A 6,000-nucleotide genomic window follows, 5' to 3' on the forward strand; every position below is an offset into this window, starting at 1 on the left:
GGCATAGGCAGTGGTGTGGCTCTGTTGGTAAGAGATGGAATTACATCTTTAGAAAGAGGTGACATAGTCAGTTAACATCGAATCTTTGTGGGTTGAGTTAAGAAACTACAAGGGTGAAAAAAAAATTATGGGAATCATATATAGGCCTCCAAATAGTCGCCAAGATGTGGGGTTGAGTTTGCAAAGGGAGCTGGAAAAGGCAGGTTATAAGGGTAATGTCACAATTGCAATGGGGGACTTCAATATGCAAGGGGATTGGGAAAATCAGGTTGGTATCAGCTTGCAAGAGAGGAAATTTGTTGAATGCCTACGAGATGGCTTTTTAGAGCAGCTTCTGCTTGAGCCTACTCAGGGAAAGGTGATCTTAGATTGGGTGGTGTGTAATAACCCAGATCTTATTAGGGAGCTTAATGTAAAGGAATCCTTAGCAGACTGTGAGCATAATATGATTGAATTCATTACTGCAATCTGAGAGGGAGAAGCATAAGTCAGACATATCAGTCCTGCAATGGAATAAAGGGAATTACAGAGGCATGAGAGAGGAGCTTGCCCAGGTGGATTGGAGGGGGATACTAGCAGGGATGACAGCAGAGCAGAGGTGGCTGAAGATTCTGGGAATACTTCACAAGGTGCAGGATAGATACGTATCGCAGAGGAAGAAGTTCTCAAATGACAAGAGTAGGCAACCGTGGCTGACAAAGGAAGTTAAGACTGCATAAAAGCCAAGGAAATGGCATATAAAGTGGCAAAAATGAGTGGGTAGTTGGATGATTGGGAAGCTTTTAAAATCTAACAAAAGGCAACTAAAAAAGCTGTAAGAAGGGAAAAGGTGAAATATAAGGGCAAAGTAGCCACTAATATAAAGCAGGATAAATGAATTGATGGCTTTGTGGCAAAGTTTGTGGATGATACGAAGATAGGTGGAGGGGTAGGTAGTGCTGAGGAAGGAATGCGATTATAGCAGGACTTAGACAGATTGGAAGAATGGGCAAAAAAGTGGCAGGTGAAATACACAACACCCAATCTAAGATCACCTTTCCTTGAGTAGGCTCAAGCAGAAGCTGCTCTAAAAAGCCACCTCGTAGGCATTCAACAAATTCCCTCCCTTGTGATCCAACACCAACCTGATTTTCCCAATCCCTTATTGAAGTCCCCCATTACGATTGTGTCATCACCCTTATTACATGTACGGTAATGCATGTTGGTAAAAGGAAGAATAGTACGGACTATTATCTAAATGTTGGTATTTATTTCAAGGGGAATAGAATATAAAAGCAAGGAGATAATGCTGAGCCTTTATGAGACTCTAGTCAGGCTGCACTTGGAGTATTGTCAACAGTTTTCGGCCCCGTATCACAGAAAGAATGTGTTGTCATTGGAGAGAGTCCAGAGAAAGTTCACAAGGATAATTCCAGGAATGAAGGGGTTAACATATGGGGAGCATTTGGCAGCTTTGGGCCTGTACTCACTGGAAATTAGAAGATTGTGGGGGGATCTCATTGAAACCTACCAAATCTTGAAAGGACTAGATAGGGTGGATGTGGAGAGGATGTTTCCTATGGTGAAGGTATCCAGAACTACAGGGTACAGCCTCAAAATTGAGGAGCCACTGTGTAGAACAGAGGTAAGGAGGAACTATTTTAGCCAGTGAGTAGTGAATCTGTAGAATGCTCTGCCACAGACTGCGGTGGAGGCCAGGTCTGTGGGTATATTTAAGGCAGAAGTTAATCGTTTCCTGATTGGTGATATGGAGTGAAAGCAGGTTTATGGGGTTGAGTGGGATCCAGGATCAGCCATGATGGAAAGGCGGCGCATACCTGATGGGCTGAATGGCCTAATTCTGCTCCTATGTCCTATGGCCTTATGGTAATTGGCATGGTTGGTAAATCTGCACGTGATACCAAAATTGGTGGCATAGTGGACAGAGAAGAAGGCTACAGCAGGATCCAGATCATCTGGGAAAGAGGGCCAGGCATGGTAGATGGAATTTAACTTTGATGACTGCAAAGATTTGCATTTCAGTAAATTAAACCAGGGCAGGAATTAATAGCAGCACCTTGGAGAGTGTTTAAAGTAAGTTATCAAAGTAGTTATATAGTACTGTGCAAAAGTCTTAGGCACATATATATAGCTAGGGTATTAAATATAATACATTGTATGTATTGCACTGTACTGCTGCCACAAAAAAAATCATGACATATGTGAGTGATGATAAACCTGATTCTGATCTGGGTCTCTATTGTGGACTGAGAGTGGGAAGAGAAGGGATCCCAGAGCAGATCCTTGAGGTACACCACTGGTCACTGGCCTCCATGTGGAATATGACCCGTCTACAACCACTCTTTGCCTTCTGTGGGTAAGTCAGTTCTGGATCCACAAAGCAATGTCCCCATGGATCTCAGTAAGCCTTGCATGGGGTACCTTGTCAAATGCCTTGCTGAAATCCATATACACTACATCTACTGCTCTACCTTCATCAATGTGTTCAGTCAACTCCTCAAAAAATTCAATCAGGCTCATAAGGCACAACCTGCCTTTGACCAAGCCATGCTGACTACTCCTAATCATATTATACCTCTCCAAATGTTCATAAATCCTGCCTCTCAGGATCTTCTCCATCAACTTACCAACCACTGAAGTAAGACTCACTGGTCTATAATTTCCTGGGCTATCTCTACTCCCTTTCTTGAATAAGGGAACAACATCCACAACCCTCCAATCCTCTGGAACCTCTCCCATCCCCATTGATGATGCAAAGGTCATTGCCGGAAGCTCAGCAATCTCCTCCCTCGCCTCCCACAGTAGCTTGGAGTACATCCCGTCTGGCCTCTTCCTCCATCTCCCCAGCAATTCCAGTTTAAACTCTCCCCAAAAGCCTTAGCAAACCTCCCTGCCAGGATATTGGTCCCCCTGGGATTCAAGTGCAACCCGTCCTTTTTGTACAGGTCACGCCTGCCCCAAAAGAGGTCCCAATGATCCAGAAATTTGAATCCCTGCCTCCTGCTCCAATCTCTCAGCCACGCATTTATCCTCCACCTCACTCTATTCCTATACTCACTGTCACGTGGCACAGGCAACAATCCTGAGATTACTACCTTTGTGGTCCTGCTTCTCAACTTCCTTCCTAACTCCCTGTAATCTGTTTTCAGGACCTCCTCCCTTTTCCTACCTATGTCGTTGGTACCAATATGTACCACGACCTCTGGCTGTTCTCCCTCCCACTGCAAGATATCTTGGATGCGATCTGAAACATCCCAGACCCTGGCACCTCTTCATCTCACAGCTCTGAACACTCTCACCAGTTAGATAACATATTCTGTTTTATTTTTTCTTGCCAAAATGGATCTTCATATTTTCCACCTTATATTTCACTTTTCAGATCTTTACTCTTACTTAATCTACCAATATTGTTTTGTAGCCTCCTTATGTCCACTTCACTAATAACTTTACATCAGTCTTAACTACCATATCCTTGATGCCTTCATCCAAGTTATTAGCATAAACTGGAAAATGTTAAATCACAGAACTGATTTCTGTGGAACATTATCATTTTGTTTCACCAATCAGAGAGTGGCCCATTCATGCCTGATCAGTGTTTCATGATAGCTAGACAATTTTCTATCTGTACTTTAAAAGAATAGATATTTGTTACAAATAATGTACTATATCTTTAAATGCTGCACAAACTACTCCACCCACTTCCCTTCATAACTTCTTAACTGCCTTGGTCAAGATTGAAAACCTGATTTTCAGAATGAACCATGTCACTTTCAAACTTAATGTAAAATTCCTTCCCTCGATAAACAGTTTGTGGAGGCATTAGCTGTGAACTTCCAACCTTGCTGGAGTCAGGAAGGGTCGCAGACATGACACCCTTCTAAGAAGGGCAGGAGGCAAAACACAAGAAATTATAGGCCAGTTAGCCTGACCTCAGAGGTTGGAAAGACTCCATTGTTAAGGATGAAATTTCCAAGTTTTTGGAAGTACATGATAAATTAGGGTAAAGTCAACATGGATTCATTAAGAGATTTTGCCTAACAAATCTGTCAGAATTATTTGAGGAAGTAACAATCCTGTAAGACAAAGGAGAGTTGGTGATATCATTTTCTTGGATTTTCAGGAAGCTTTTGACAAAGTGCTGCACATGAGGCTGACAAACAAGGACATTGGTAAACTGGTAAATTGGTTTATTATTATCCCTTGTAAAAAACCTTCGGTGAAAAACCTTGCTTTGTGTGTCATCCATACAGATCATTTCATCACAGAGGTGCATTGAGGTAGTACAAGGAATAGCAATAACAGAATGCAGAACAAAGTGTTACAGTTACATAGAAAGAGTAATGAAGGCAAACAGTAAGGAGAACATTTATAATGAGGTAGAGTTTGTGTCATCGTTTTCCAAAAACTTTAGAAAATTTTTATCAGATAACAATGATAAGTTAAAACACCAACTTCTATTTGGTACAGAGTAAACAGGTAATCTTAAAGCCAGAAGCACAGGTGCATGATCACACAAAGCAATCTCCTTATAATCACAGGATCGAACCAGTGGAAGCAAGTTTCTATCTATAAAAAAGTAGTCAATCCGAGAGTACATATGATGAACCTAAGAGAAATATGAATATTCCTTTTCTTGGGGGTTTAAAAAACGCCACACGTCGAAAATACCACATTGAAATAGAAAAGATTTAAAAAGTAGGACTGATTTATTAGTGACAGGGGTTTTACTTGAAGAGCGGTCTAATATAGGGTCAAGCCAAAAATTAAGATCTCCACCCATCACTGAGGAATACCGATTCAAATCAGGCAGAAAAGAGAAAAGACGTTCAAAGAACAAGGAGTCATCTGTATTTGGAGCGTATACATTTGCAAATATGATTATTTTATTCTCAAGACTACCCAAAACAATAACAAAGCGGCCATTTGTATCAGAAATTACATTATGTTGAATAGAGGATACACTCTGATCAAACAGGATAGAGACGCCTCTCGATCTAGATTGAGAGGGTGAGTGAAAATGTATACCCTTCCATCCTTTGAAAAAGCGTGAAATATCATCTTTACAAATATAGGTTTCTTGGAGAAAGATTATACGAGTTTTAAGTTTCCTGATATAAGAGAAAATCTTATTTTGTTTAACAGGGTTATTTAGACCTTTCACATTAAAGCTGAGTATATTAATAAAAGAATCCATCAAGTATCCTTTAGTAACGTATAAAAGGTAATCACAGACATGTAGATAGCGAATAAATAAAACAGTAAAAACCTCCAATCAGCTTTCTGGAAGAATCCATTTCCCCCTCCCTCCCCCCAAAGAAAAAAATCAGCCAAGGGAGGCTGGAAACTACTTCTAACTTTCCCAACCCAAAACTCCGGTGGCTCCAAAAATATATATATGTATAGCTGTGCTGAATAAACAATTGTAAATATATGTATACAAAAACAAAATATCAAAGTAAATAAGTTCACTATTTATGAGAAAAAACCATGGGAAAATATAAGTATTAGTCTCAGTAAAAAGGAAAGACAAATAAGGAAAATCAATAAGTAAAACAACATATACTCGCGGGTGCAAAAAAAGGGGTAAAGAAACAAATAGAAAATAATTAGAAAGGGAAGCGGTTTAGATAACTTCCTACATGACTAATTTAAGGCATTCAAGGGAGAAAAAAAAACAAAATGACAAAATGTAAAACCATATTACTTTTTTCTTTAAAGAAAATTTTAAAGGAGATACTGCTGGTACTATAGTCTGGAATACTTTTAAAGCATATATTCGTGGAGAAATTATCTCTTACTCTACCTATATAAAGAAAAAAGCTGACAAAGAAAGGTCTGACCTAGCAGTGATATTAAAAGATTTTAAAAGAGCCTGGTGGGACGTGTTTTCAGGCCTTTGGATCTTCTGCCCAGTAGGAGGGGGAGAAGTGAAAATATCTGGGGTGAGTGGGGTCTTTGATTATGCTGGCTATTCTTCCAAGGTCAGAGGAAGTGAAGACA

The sequence above is a fragment of the Hemitrygon akajei genome, chromosome 18 (genome assembly GCF_048418815.1).
Source record: "Hemitrygon akajei chromosome 18, sHemAka1.3, whole genome shotgun sequence".
NCBI classification, from domain to species: Eukaryota; Metazoa; Chordata; class Chondrichthyes; order Myliobatiformes; family Dasyatidae; genus Hemitrygon; species Hemitrygon akajei.